Source organism: Melopsittacus undulatus, chromosome 13, assembly GCF_012275295.1.
Source record: "Melopsittacus undulatus isolate bMelUnd1 chromosome 13, bMelUnd1.mat.Z, whole genome shotgun sequence".
NCBI classification, from domain to species: Eukaryota; Metazoa; Chordata; class Aves; order Psittaciformes; family Psittaculidae; genus Melopsittacus; species Melopsittacus undulatus.
The window spans coordinates 9,256,380-9,270,010 of NC_047539.1; the positions used below are offsets into that span (position 1 = coordinate 9,256,380).

At 40.2% G+C, this 13,631-nt stretch overlaps 1 protein-coding gene across 5 annotated transcripts in view; it reads right to left on the bottom strand.

Annotated features, from left to right (window-relative positions):
- SPECC1 (sperm antigen with calponin homology and coiled-coil domains 1) overlaps positions 1 to 4,636 on the bottom strand; it is an 84,094-nt gene extending 79,458 nt beyond the window's left edge. For 4 of the 5 annotated variants that reach the window (XM_031043581.2, XM_031043585.2, XM_031043584.2 and 1 more), the window contains exon 1: positions 4,277 to 4,395. The gene's annotated coding sequence lies outside the window, so the exon portion shown is untranslated. Of the gene's footprint in view, positions 1 to 4,276; positions 4,396 to 4,577 lie in introns of those variants that run through there. The other variant, XM_031043582.2, reaches the window with a different exon arrangement.
- Positions 4,637 to 13,631: the final 8,995 nt, after the last annotated feature.

Here is a 13,631-nt window from a genome sequence, read left to right on the forward strand (position 1 = left end):
ACTATTACTTTTTAACTTTCAGGAGTGGAGAAAAACACACTATAATAACACAGCAGCTATAGACTCCAGGTGCTTTTGCAAGCAGTTAAAAGTGTTGATAAAGTTTAGATATAAAACAAATACACAGACATCAAGGCACATACGTGCCCATTGTCACCCAACTAACCATTGGGAAAGCGTAAAACAAAATACCAGTCCCAACATTTAACCATCAGTAGCTCTGACACCGCTTCAGAGTCACATCTTCAAAATCCTTGTTTTACTAAGGTTGTGTGAAGGTTGTATCCTCATATGAAAGTTTACTCTTTTGGGTTGCAGTCTGCTTTGTTTTGTCTAACTGCTCTTCTGTAGGACTCAAAAAATCCTGGAAGAGCACTTTCAAAGTGGCATCAGATGAGAATTTCCTTTGCAAGGCACATGTCTCCCTCCCTCTACAATATGAGAGACTCCAGCAGAGCCGATCCCTTTCCCTTCATGGCATCAGATGGAAACCCACAGACAATGGAAAATCTATTAGTTCTCCTAAAGACAAAAGTTACTTTATCTGTGATTACAGCAGCAACACAAAACTGATGCTGTCTCTTAAGGCATTTCTTGCTTATTTCCTTAGTGTGTTCTTCATCACTCTCTAAAACTTATATTTATCAACTAGTATATAAATATACTGACCAGTTACAAGGATGTCTAAACTAGATCAGAAATGGCCCAGGTGAGGACAGTTCCAGCCAGCCACAAACAGCAGGTTTCTGGCCATCAACTCAGCTTCCAAAAACCAACCCAAGACTGTCCGAGTCCATGTCAGCAACTGCAAAACTCCATGTCTCAACATTGCTCAAAATAAAATCCTCTTCCCACAGCAACCATTAGAGTCACTGATGACTTTTCCAGGCACAGACAGATGAGAGCAGTGCAAAACCTTTTGCTCATCCTCCTCCACAGTTCTCCCAGGAGTTTTGGGTATGTCAACCTTTAATTCTAAGTTAGATCTCATGAAAAAAGATTCAGAAGTTGCAACCAAATCCTCATGCGTGCATGTGGACAAAGGATTTATTTAGCTGTATTTCTCTTGTCTGTGTTCAGTATTACTGGCTGCTTATGACAGGAAAATACAGCTATTTTACTACTTCTCTAGATTAAGTATCCAGAACTGTCATCCAGCAGTGACTGATGCTTGAAAATGAAGCCCAAGCTGTACTTCTAAATGTCTGGGAACATGTTCCTCTTGTAATTTAAATTGTACTGTTAGTACATGGATACTCAATCTCCTCCTCTTTCCTCACCCTGATTATCTAACCAGTCACAACTACACACCTCCAAAGAGAAACTACTAAACTACCTATGACCCTGCTCTTATAGACAACATGGGGGTAAGGAAAAAAATTCCAACCTATCTGTTTCTGTTCATTAGCCCTCCAGAAGGGCAGTGGCAACTACCAGCTGGATGGTGGAATACCTGAAGAAGCCTAAATGTCATTCAGTGATGCATACACAGGCACAATTGTATGCTGGCTATCCATACACAGCACACCCTGCTTGTCTGGTTTAAGTAGATGCATTTTCTTCATAAGGCTGAAAGGCCAAAAGAGTGATATGATCTTTCACTACCTCCAGGGCAAAGATTTAAATGTGGCAATTACTAATGGATGCACACAAGAAAAAGGACAACCTGAAGGGCAGGATGGCAACATCCGTTTGTAAGAAGAGACAGACAGGGGTAGCACATAGAATCCTAGAGTAGTTAGGGTTGGAAAAGACCTTAAGATCATCTAGTTCCAACCCCCCTGCCATGAGACATTGCCATACACAAGCATGTAGCGACAGAATGTACACACAGAGGTTATGCAATAAACGACAGATTTTATTAAGTCACATCAAAACTACATCCAGGAAGTGATTTCACACTACAGAGTTTGGAGAATGCATTTTTAGAAGTTGTAGTTCCCTCATTATTTCAATGTATGACAAGTATATCAGTTCACATAGTACTGCCATCCCCCCTTTGGAGACAGAAGTCAAAGGAAAGATTCAGGAAAGGTAGAACTGCTGCATTGATTTCAAACTTCCTTTTTGAAGTTACAACCATGTTATAATTGAAAAAAAATAATAAAAGGAAAAAAAATAGGTCACTCTGGACTTTCCCCACTATGACTGTGCCCTGAATAAATGGGTTTAATTCATGTGCATGTATATTGCAAGTTGAGAACAAAATGGTTTAGAACCATTTCAAGGTAGCTACTGCTCATTAATTCAGGTTCTTTGAACTACTGTCCTGGTGAATACAGCACAAAGCAAGTGACACATATAGTTCACACTTCATGTTTTGCCAACCCACAAGGAACAAAGAAAAGAAGGTTTCATTTTAGATAGAGCAAGAGCTACATAATTACTAAAGAAATTAAGAATAATTACAACTGGTTTGCCTGATAATTACCTGCCATTACATTCTCTGTAGCACAGAGGGTAGGTACATCTACAAGAGAGAAGGAATGATCATGTTTTTTGGAATGGCAGAGACACAGCATGTAGCTACATAGGAATACTGACTGGTACAAGCACAGACTGATAGGTTCCCTGTTCCTGTCCCCTTGAAGTGCAAAGGGATGAGACTGCAGTCAATGCACTCATTTGAGATCCACTTGATTCTATCCTCAGGACCATCAGAGATTTATTGAACTACCTCAGCCATGTCATCTTCCTAATGCCTTAGTTTTTTCATTTACAATTATCCACTAAATGGCATATTTATGAAGATATACTCATTCATGTGCCTTGGAAAGGAACCCCACAGAGAAAAGTAAAAATGAGATAAATCAACATCTGTCCTACAGCACACAAGGGAACAGCCTCAGATTGCCACATGCCAAGATGTTTCCCCGGCTCCCATTTTCCATCCATCACAAGGCAGAGAAATAGTCACGATCTAGAAGTTATCCCTTGAGATAGTTATCTTCCATTAAAGTGCAGAATAGATCACCCACTAAAGCTAACAGGGAACTTTTGAACATTTATTTGAGTGACAGTGTGAACTTCTAAGAGACAGGGTTCTTTGCAAAGATGAGGACTTAACTCCAAAGCCACACAAGAAACGAGAGGACTTCTGCATTTTAAAAATAGTCATATTAAACAGGAACAGAACAGATTCAGGCAACAGTATCAACAGTTACAACTGTGAATTAAGGGCCACTAATGGACTTAAACACCCACCTGGGTGGGCTACATAATAAAATTCAATTGTTTTATAACAATTGTAGAAACAAACTAGAAAGGGAAGGGGTAGTACATACATGTGTGCATGTTAGGATGAGGTATGCTTGTGTTATCTGTCAAAACTGTGCACAGAATACTGTAGGTCAGCAAATCAAATACCCTCTCTCCTCCTGAGGTTAGAAACAGAGAGCATTTTATAACTTGGAAAAGGTAGAAGAGGAACATGGAAAACAGCTTCCTTTGAAGATGAGATAGAGAGGGTTAATAGGGGATATCTAGAAGAACTCAGACTGAGTACAAAAGAGAGGTAGAGAATCTCTGTTCTCAAACCAGTTCTACCAGTAACCCTCTATAGCTGCACATACAGGACTTCACAACTTTGCCATATTACATGCCATATAAATGCTATTATTACTATTGTTATTATGACCAAGCTTCAGTCCAGGGTACAATTTTAAGGAACAACTGTTAAACTGCTGTAATTAGAGTCCTGCTGACAATCTGAAGAGCTCTTTGCTGTAGTGCTTTAAGAGGGCACCCATCTGGCACGTTCCCCAATGCTCTCACTGATCCCCTGCAGAGACACGAGCTGCTGAACCTATGTGCTTCACAGCTTGATCCTTTCTGCCCTTTGACTGGACTACATGAACATGCAGTAGCAGAATAAAGTCTGCTCAGGCTCCTGCTTCATGTAACTGCTGGAGAACAACCTTAAATTGCCAGCAAAGAAAGCAGAAACAGTTTCAACCATTCTGTCACCACATCTACACAGCTGAGCAGAAGAAAAATACAGTAGCCAGCTCTGACTCACATGGTGGCATGTTTTGTTATAATGGCTTTTAGACTGTAATGGCTTTTAGACCACCCCCAGCCCATTTTCAGCTAACACAATTGTTTCCATTATACATTTGTTTTATGCATTTTAGCTTTAAAGTGAGATACTACTAAAAAAAAGTAGTTGTCAAGCAAAGCAAGTCCATTCACTCTAAGAGTACATTAGTGATCCTAGAACATTACTAAAATTAATACAATTCCCACTTAAAAAAGTAAAAGATATTAAAATACTTACAGTAAAAGCTTGTTCTCTTTTCTGCATTAAAAAGAAAACTGTCTTCCACTAGCTTCTGACAGCATGTGCAAAACAGACTAAAAATTCAGGGCTTAGTGCTTCCCTGAGAGGAAAACCACATTGCAGTGAGACAGAGAGCTGCTTGAGAAATGATTCACATACGGAAGCAAGCTGGCTTCACCAGCGCTTTGGCATTCAGCACACACACACATATGCACACTTGCTTACTCAGGGGAATGAGAAATATTATATTTTCATCAAAGCAAGGAGGATTTATGCAAGAAAGTAATTTGTAGCCCACCTCCAAAACACTGAGATGCTTCAATCTGTAAAGCAGACGAAGAGTTTCTTTCACTATCCCATCATCCCCAACAGCAGAACCAGACACTGGGCAGAGAGCATAAACCCCAAATAGTCTGCATGGTCCAATCAAGTAGCAACAAGCAGCACACAGCGTAGGAAGGGCAAGGAGGTGGCCACAGAAAGAAGGTTTTTTTTTCAGAGGAAACCACAGAAGCAGCTTTCAGAAGCTTTTATATTCAATAGTGATAATGTCTCACCCACAGTGTCAGCAATCACAGCCAGGACACCTTAGACATTTCACTTGCCTCCATCACCGCTTCAAAAGAGTGGAAAGGTATGTGTGTGCAGGGAAGGAAGATTCCATTAAACCAGAGGCTTTTACACCAGAAATAACTAGAATCAGTCCTGAGTTACTTCTCCTGAGCTGTCCCAAGCCTATGGGCTTTCTGTTTGACTGTCCAGAGGAGGGGCTGTTCACACTCCAGTGTCTCTGGCCCAAGACACTCAGGCTGTGGCTACAAATCAGGAATTCTCTCCCAGCAGTGTGAACCTGGTATATAAGCAGTGTTAATGCTACAATAATAACCCGTAATAGAGAGATAGGGAACATTCACAAGATCAGCCTAAAAAGAGTTGCTGCATCTGAACAGTTCAACCTTACCACACCACCTGGAACTCCTTAGCCCAAGGTGCCAAAGGGTCTTAAAGGAAACTCATGTTATGCCAAGAGTAAATTTACATTTCAGTTCAGTGTTAGCACCACTATGGTTATTGTGGAGTAACCAAGCCTTAAGACAGGCTGAGTCCAAGCTGAATCCCTTCTAAAGGTTATAGATTTGGGATCCAGCTTCCTCAGGATGTTCTTCAGAGTGAGGAACTCCTGCCTTCAGATCTTAACACATCAGAACAAAAAGACCACATGACTGTTATCATTTGGTAATGGTCTAAGCTTTAGGGGTCTCAAGCATACATTAGCCATTTTGTGATTCTAAACAACTCACATTTGGAGGGTTTGAGATTATTCACAGCTCAGATAAGGTGGAAATACTTTGTCATTCATATTAACAAAGTTCTTGTAGATGCTGTGATCTACAAGCACCATGTTTCTCCTACCTGAGGAAGTGACACTACATTCAATGTTGCAAGCACACACAGTGAGGTCACTTGGATACCCAAAAGAGGGACTGCAAGTCACCCCCTCTGCTTTGATTATGGACCACCTTCAAAGCCTGAAAAATACAGACTTGGAAGCAAATGACTGCAGGTCCCTGGACCCTGAACTCAAATGACAGGGACCATCAGTTGCAGGCACCTTGCCAAAAAGGTTCTTTGCCCAAAGAAAATACACTCACTTTTTGGACTGAGCCACCCTGTCCCTTTGCCATTGCTGATGGGGCTCAGTGGGAGAACAAGCATTGTCAGCTCAATAACTTTTTCTTGCCCTCAGACAAAAGAAAGAACGAACTGAAATGGAGCAGGGAGGGAAGATGAGCTACTATATTTCATTCACAAAGATATTTTTAGCTTTGATAAATATAGCTTGACCAAAACCTAAAAATGAAAGTGCTTGGACATAAGGAGACAGTCACAGCATTTACATGCTTCAGCTTTGGTAAACAGGCTGGAAGAGTGGCATTCAATATCCCCAAACCTAGCAAGACCAGACAGTACATTTGTTTATTTAGAGGTTTTCTGGGAGCACTTATTACTATAATTATCTGATCTTTTCACTTAGACCAAAGAATTAATCAGCACAAAACCTTCTGAATTGAAAAATTGCCTGTTTAATGAACAAAGAGCCCAGAAACAGACAGCTAAAACGAGTTGGCCAGGCTCAAAGCAAGCCTGTGGCCTGTCCAGGGCTTTAACCATAATCACGTTCACACAGCCAGGATGAGAAAACAATTTCAAGTAGCGAAATAAACTTCTCTAAAGAATGTGCCAGGTTCTCACCCAGCTGGTAAGTTTGGTTGACAGACAAACTAACAGTGAGCATATTGCTTTCATGCTGCTCAATCCATCAGCTCCCACAACTCTGCAACAAGGTGTAAGGGAAAGAGACCAACCCCACTAATCAATACACCTTTAAAATACAGCATTTGAGGAATTTATAGGCTTTATGTTGCAACCTACATTGTTCCTGCAATTTTACAAGAACAAATATGGATGAGACACAACATAATGGCACAGGCAAAGGGCAGAATTTCCAGCTGCATAGCTCATTTGAGAGGCAAATGCATGGAGCGTAGAAAAAGGCTCACACAAGGAACAAGGTTTGAAATGTCTTTGCATTTACAGATATTTATGCTATATTTAACTGCTTTTGTGCATGCAACAACCTTAATTACAGAGGAGAGAAATTCCATAAACAAGACTATTATGTCAATAACAACGTCTTCTTAAAGCGAGTCTCTAATTCAGTTATAAGGCTCAGAACATTACTGTCTGGAGTTATAAAACCAAAAGTAATTACAAAGGAAAGTCTACTTCAGACAGTGGGTATTAGTGGAGTCAGGCCATGGCTTTGGGACATCGTTTACTCTGTGCTTTCTTCCTTTTTATACATAACTGCTACAAACTTTACTCTCTCAGTCCCACTTACAGATGTCAGGAAGTTGAAGCAGTGAGCGGACATTTGCAGAATGAATCATGGGGCACCAGTTTCCATCCTGACAAAAACAACTGCTGTTCAGTTCACAAGATGATGCTGACCGAATGGGTGGATATAAAGAGTGAACTCCTAAACTACTGCCAAAAAGGCTCCATCAGGGAGACTTGGAGAACTTGGATCTTTTCTCCCCTGTTCTTAAGGGGCTATTACACAGTATTGTGTTCCCATCCATATACCTGAGGAGCTCAGTCTGTAGCTACCAGCTTTGACCTGCAATTAGAGAAAATATTTGTTGCTAAAGAGACTAGAAGAATTAGATTTGGAAAGAGACAAATATGTTTTATGGAACATGGAGTGCTATAAGAGACAAGAAAAACAGCTTCCTCTGGTGCCTATTGCCAAAATTTCAGAAGACCAGACAACAACTTGAAAATTTCCAAGGGAACAGTCACTAAGTCAAAAATAGACTTAGGAAACTGCCTGTTTCAAAAGTAAGAATCTGGAAGAGGAGCCAGCATTTCTCAGGATTTCTGTTATTCCCAAGTAGAACACTGAAGAGTTAACAGATATCTAGCTACCAAAAAAAAAATAGCCAGGCCACAGAAATAGACAAAATGAGGAAGGAAATCTGTGGTGAAGGAATAGTCATTGTATTTCATGCAGTTAGAATAAAAGTCTCTGATCACTTTTGCACACTTCTATCCAAAGTTTATTTTCCTCTGCTGTTTTTGAATACCTGCACTTTGGCATCAGAGACAGCAATAAAGCAAGGGCAGCTTTCCTGCAGTCACCCTTCAATTCAAAATGCAGAGATCTAAATATGTGGAAAAGGCAATACTCAGTGTTCTTCCCTAAAAGGATAAGACTTGCAGTGTTCTTAACTGAAATCTTTTATTTCAATGACCAAATGAAAGACTTAAGCAAAAGGGAGTATTCTTCATTCTTTATTATCCCTCACTGTTATTTTTGGGTATATAGGTTATAATGTGGCATCATTAACAATTCATAGAGAATTACCATATTGAAGCAGAACAGCAAGGTTTTACTACCTACACAGGCAAAATACTGCACAACCCTACGCACTCCTTTTGCTCATTGTCCAGGGGTATCGCATGCTGGAAAAGCCTGCATTTTATCCCCTAATGGGAAAGAAATTACACCAGGCATCCATCAAACACTAAGGAGCCCTAAACAGAAAACCATTTCATTACATTTTTGCTGATCATCGACAATGGAATGCTGTGCTGGAAAACTGAGGACTGGAGAAGATACGTGCTGAAGGCTGCTTAGAATCAAGAAGTCCCAATAGGATAGTGGTGAAATTCCCCACTGCTTTGAACTTTTCGGTGTGCTTCAGGGTGATGCAAATGAAAGACCTGAGTTGTCAGCTTTGTTTCAGAGGGATGTGCACTGGAACTGCTGACAGCCCCTGAATGGAAGCAGAACTGCGGGGTATGCCTAGATGCACAGAAAGCACCATGGGGAGCCCAGCAGCAACAAGAACTAGAACAAATTAACAGAGACAACTGATAGCACAAGGAGTTCAAGTCCCAGGAGATGAACTAGCCCTCTAATGTAGATCAGGATTTCAGAATAGGTTTGGTTCCTCACATAGAAATATCTGAGTTGTTAATCCCTGCTTCTTTTATAGGTTTCGTGAACAGTATCACCTAATCATTGCAGTAACTTAACAGCTCATATAGTTTAGAGGCAGGAAAACTAAGGCACCTAAATTACTGACAAACTAGCTCAAGCTAGTAAGGATCTACAATGCCCGTCTGGTTTAGCTCCCATTTAGTAAGTCAGCAGTTTTGCAAGAGACACCCAGAATCAGAGCATAAAAGTTTGCCTTTGGTAACATAAATCCAGAAAAAAAGGGAGAATCTAAATTAAAGTTCATCAATTCCTTGCTTCCAGACAGCTCATATGAACAAACGTGTTTGCTGCTGCTTACACTTCTGAATCAACAGAGCACACTTAAGAAATTTAACCATGCAGCTGGAATCTGAAGTACCCAGACACTGAGATCCTCCCAGTATTAACCACAGTGTTACAGAAACTACTATGTTTCTGTAGTTACTATTAAGAAACATGCAGTGGCATAATACAAGTAAATTCTATTCTGAGATATAGGTTCTGCTTTCAAGATTTTCTTATGAGAATTATTTCCTCAAATTTCTTGGTTAGTAATTATAATTACTTCAGACTTTAAACCCTCAGTCCAGATTTGGCACATAATAAAGATTATAACTAAAATCAATTATAAGCCTTTTCAAGCTTAGTAAAGATAACTTAGTATGTAAATCATGTTGCCTATGAGGTAGGTAAGGACAAACATCAGCATTCATCAGCATGAACTCATCCTCTTGCCATCACAGAGCACAGCACTCCTGGCTCTGTCCTGTTTGTTGTCCGCGCACATAAAGCAAATGCAAATTGTACTTCTCCTCAAGGTCCATAAGCTCAGCCTCCCATTTTCTTGTACTAAACAGCTACACTGAACAGCTCTTTAAATGAACAGAAGCCTCCATTATGGAAAGGTGGAAAGTCTAAATGCCACAAGCAGCAGCAACAGCTAATGAAGTGGGAAAGAGACAGAAGATAGGTACTTAGCTTTCCGAGTTTCTATAAAGGCAAGTGATAACTTAAAATCTCCAGCAGATATTAAAATAGGAGGGTAATGAAGCAAAAGAACAGATTGCATGAAAAGGAAGTATCCTATGGAGTCTGTGACCTGTTGACCATAAATAAAGAAATGAAAGCAAAACAATCCCCTGAGGTGACAGTTAGCACAAGGGACATTAGCGAATGCATCTTGCAGAGAAGCCCATAGATACACCGGTCATTACAGGGCAAAAGGGGATGGATTGGCCAAGCAACAGTAACCTGGGAAAGAAAGTACATGTGACAGAAAGGGAAGATTAGGAAATCAAGGACAGCAGGAAAAGTCACTCTGGATATTGCCCTCCTAACACAGCAGCTAAAGGCCTAAAGCAAGAAAAGTAGCAGTTTGGAAATACAGAGGAATGAGAGAATACACAGACCAGCTCAATGTTTTCTACGCCACAGTGAATCACCAGAAACTCTGCCCGCTCATGTGGCAAGTGGAATATCACTATTTTGCATCCGTCATTAGAATTAATGAGTTCATTTGTTGACAGGATCAAAAGAAAGGCTATCTGTTGGCTCTGTCACAGAGAACAACATCCTTCTATTCCTGCAGGAGCTTGCAGGTGAGAGCATGATCTCCAGGGAAAGCTTGGGGTGTCCCTGCTCATGTACCTGTCCCCTGATCCAAGTACAGACTCCAGAACAAGCTATACTCCTTTCGTCATTATTAAAGATGAGAAATATGCCATTTTTAGCTCTTTGATTGCATGTGATCTCATTCAAACCTCATTGAATCTCATTGAGAACAGCAGCTTAAGCATTTTGCCCTGTTGTATCTCGGAAAGCTGGAAACCTTCTACCAGCAGGAAACTCTTAAAGCAGTTACCATGGTGACACCAGTAATAGATATTTAAAGGCAGCTCACTCATAATCACATCTATCAGGTATCAGGAAGCTTTAGTAAGAAAAACACAAAGAGCTTGAAACCAGGGAACCAACAAGGCTTAGTGATGGTATAAGTAGACAAGAAATTGATGGAGAGGGATCTGCTTATACAACCATTTAGCCAGACACAAAGGACTCCTGTCCAAATCTGAATGGCACAGAAGCCTGCAGAATAAACTATTTTTAGTCATTTTAAAATTAGTTCCAGAAGCCTTATTTCAATACCAGGAGGTCTGTAAATCTTTTTAGAGCTTCCATTCCTAATAGCTCATCCCACACTAGAAATAGGCTGCTGGAAAATCCCCAGCCTACCAACGTCACCTGGAAGGGGTTCCTTCCAACAGGTAAACAATGGTGGTGGCTGTAGAAAACACTGCTCTCAGCACCCACCCCAAATGCCTGACACCTGGAAACTGATGTGGCTGCATTGCAGTAATGGGACTCAAACCCAGCTCCAAAGGGACTTTACCTCTGCATCTGGAGGGCTGGGTAGCCTAAAGAATAGTGTCATACTACTGTTTAGAAGTTATTATGAAGTGAGGAAACCTGAATGTGAATAAATATGAAGCTCAGTGAGTTGAAGAAGTACCTTTGGTTATGTAAATGTTAAATAATTTATCTCTTTAGGTTTTAGCCTGTAGCATTCCAGCCCATTGGAATGTAATGAAGAGAATCTGCAGAATTAGAGCCCTTAGATAAAAAGCTACATCACCAAGCTGGCTAAGCCTATGTAAGAGTCATCACATTGAGATTTCCTTTCTCTTTTTGCTGCATATTTCCATGACAACTTTCCTCCAGTATCAACTTCTTTATATTGGAAAGGTCTCCCAAAAGAGAATTTAGGCTTCTATAGCAACAGCTAAAATCCCTGGGAGATGATGATGTCTGAACACTTCTACAGGTTGGGGTTTTTTTAGCCCATGCATTTACACGTGCATTTCAAATTTTGCAGGTGAAAACATAAGTGTGTGTAATATTAAGGAAATTGTGAATAGCATAAGGAACATGCTGAAGTGGCACAAGTACAAAGAAACCACCGTACATTCAAAACGGAATCGCACTTCGAGATATCAAACGTTAAAGAGAGCAGACAGGATCAAACACTCATCTTGAAAACCCACATCCTGCTCCTTCTGAGGTACAGAACAGAGACACAAGGAATACATCTGCTGATCCTAAAAGGAGACTTTATTGAAATGTCTCTCTATTGACCTAAAGACAAAACATCCTGACAGTAAGTCAAGATGCCTTTTCAATTTTAACTCTTACATATCTGCGAGGTAGCTACAATCTGACCTTGTTTTAGTACTTCAGCTCTTTGCCATGATAGTGCCGGTATTCTCAAAAATGGAAAGCCTTGCAACCTCAGCAAAAACATAGCTGCATTCTCAAACATATATTGGTTAAATTCATGTAAGCTAAGGGAAGTACAGAAGCAAGGTTTCTTCACTGAATTTAGGTGTATTTCACAAAGAACTTCTCCAATGCCCTCTCAAACCTAAAATATTTTAAATAAGAACAAACAAAACGAACATTACATTCACAATCTGGATGAGAAGTCAGAAGGCATCAAACGTGATATAGATGAGAAGGCTACAGAATGGAAATACTAAATGCTGCTGCCAGAATTGGAGCCCAGCAGGCCCCAGCACACTTCCTTTCCTACACAAGAGGAAAGGCAACTGCAGAGCAGCCAGACTTTCTTCTGCTTGTGGTACAACTGAAAGCTTTCCCTTTGTTCATTAGAATACCTGTTACTTTACCCCCTCTTCCGCTCATTCCCCAAAATAATCACAGTTCTGGTAAGGGGGAAAAGATGCAGATTGGTAGACATGAATGAAAAAAAATTGATTGAATCTAATTACTGTTGACTTCCTCCTTCACACACTTGAGAGGAGACTCTGGAACTGGCAGTTCTACAAAATAAAGTTAAGGACTATGAAAACTTTTTAATAGCAATGCCAAAAAATGACAGCCAAAGCCTATGCAAATCCTGGGAACTCTACAAGTAAGACATATGCAAAAACAGGATTTCAGACAAAACCCCCATTATTTCCAAGGTTTATCCTGTCTGCAGAATATTGAAGTGTGGGAGGAAGACTGAGTCACTGTAAAGTTCAAGTGAAACACAATTATTTCACATCCCCATGTGCTGCCCTCTGCTGAAACAGACACTGAGCACACTGGAACATTGTGTATTGCAGGCAGAAGAAAAACTCAATTATGTGCACTTAATGCTGTCATCACACAAGGAAGAGGCACACTCAAATGAAACAAAAATGTTTCATCTGGGACTAGGCAAGGTTAAAAATTACCTCAAGCTCTTACACTGGACTCAACAGCTCCAAGAACAAAGTGGGATTTCAGGGACAGAGTTCAGACAGTCGGAGCCTGGTGAAGGAAGAGAATCAAATGTGCTGGCTACACACACGCACAATAATGAAGGCTCACAGGTTTGTAAAGAAACAGCTGAAAGTTTCGTTTGAATAACTTATTTATCAAATGATGTGTTGAACTCTCTGATCCTCTCTCCAAGCCTTAATCCTCAGATTTCACCCACATGAAAAGTCTGCTCACGTAGATGTTATTCAAATACTCAAGCACATGTATTTATTCATATGTAGAACACAAAGCAGAAATAAGGAGATAAAATACGTGAGGGGAGGAATATAACATATACATATATTTATAGATATGGATATTTATAAGCATTTTATGTAATTGTAGCTACACAATATTTTTTATATCATCTTTATAAATAAATAGTAACCCAGCATTTTCTCCAAATCCCAGGAACACAGAAAAGAGTCAAAAGAGTATTCCAGCTGTACTTGTACTCTTAGTGCTCAGACTCCAAATTCAACATATTTTTGTTTCCCTTTATGC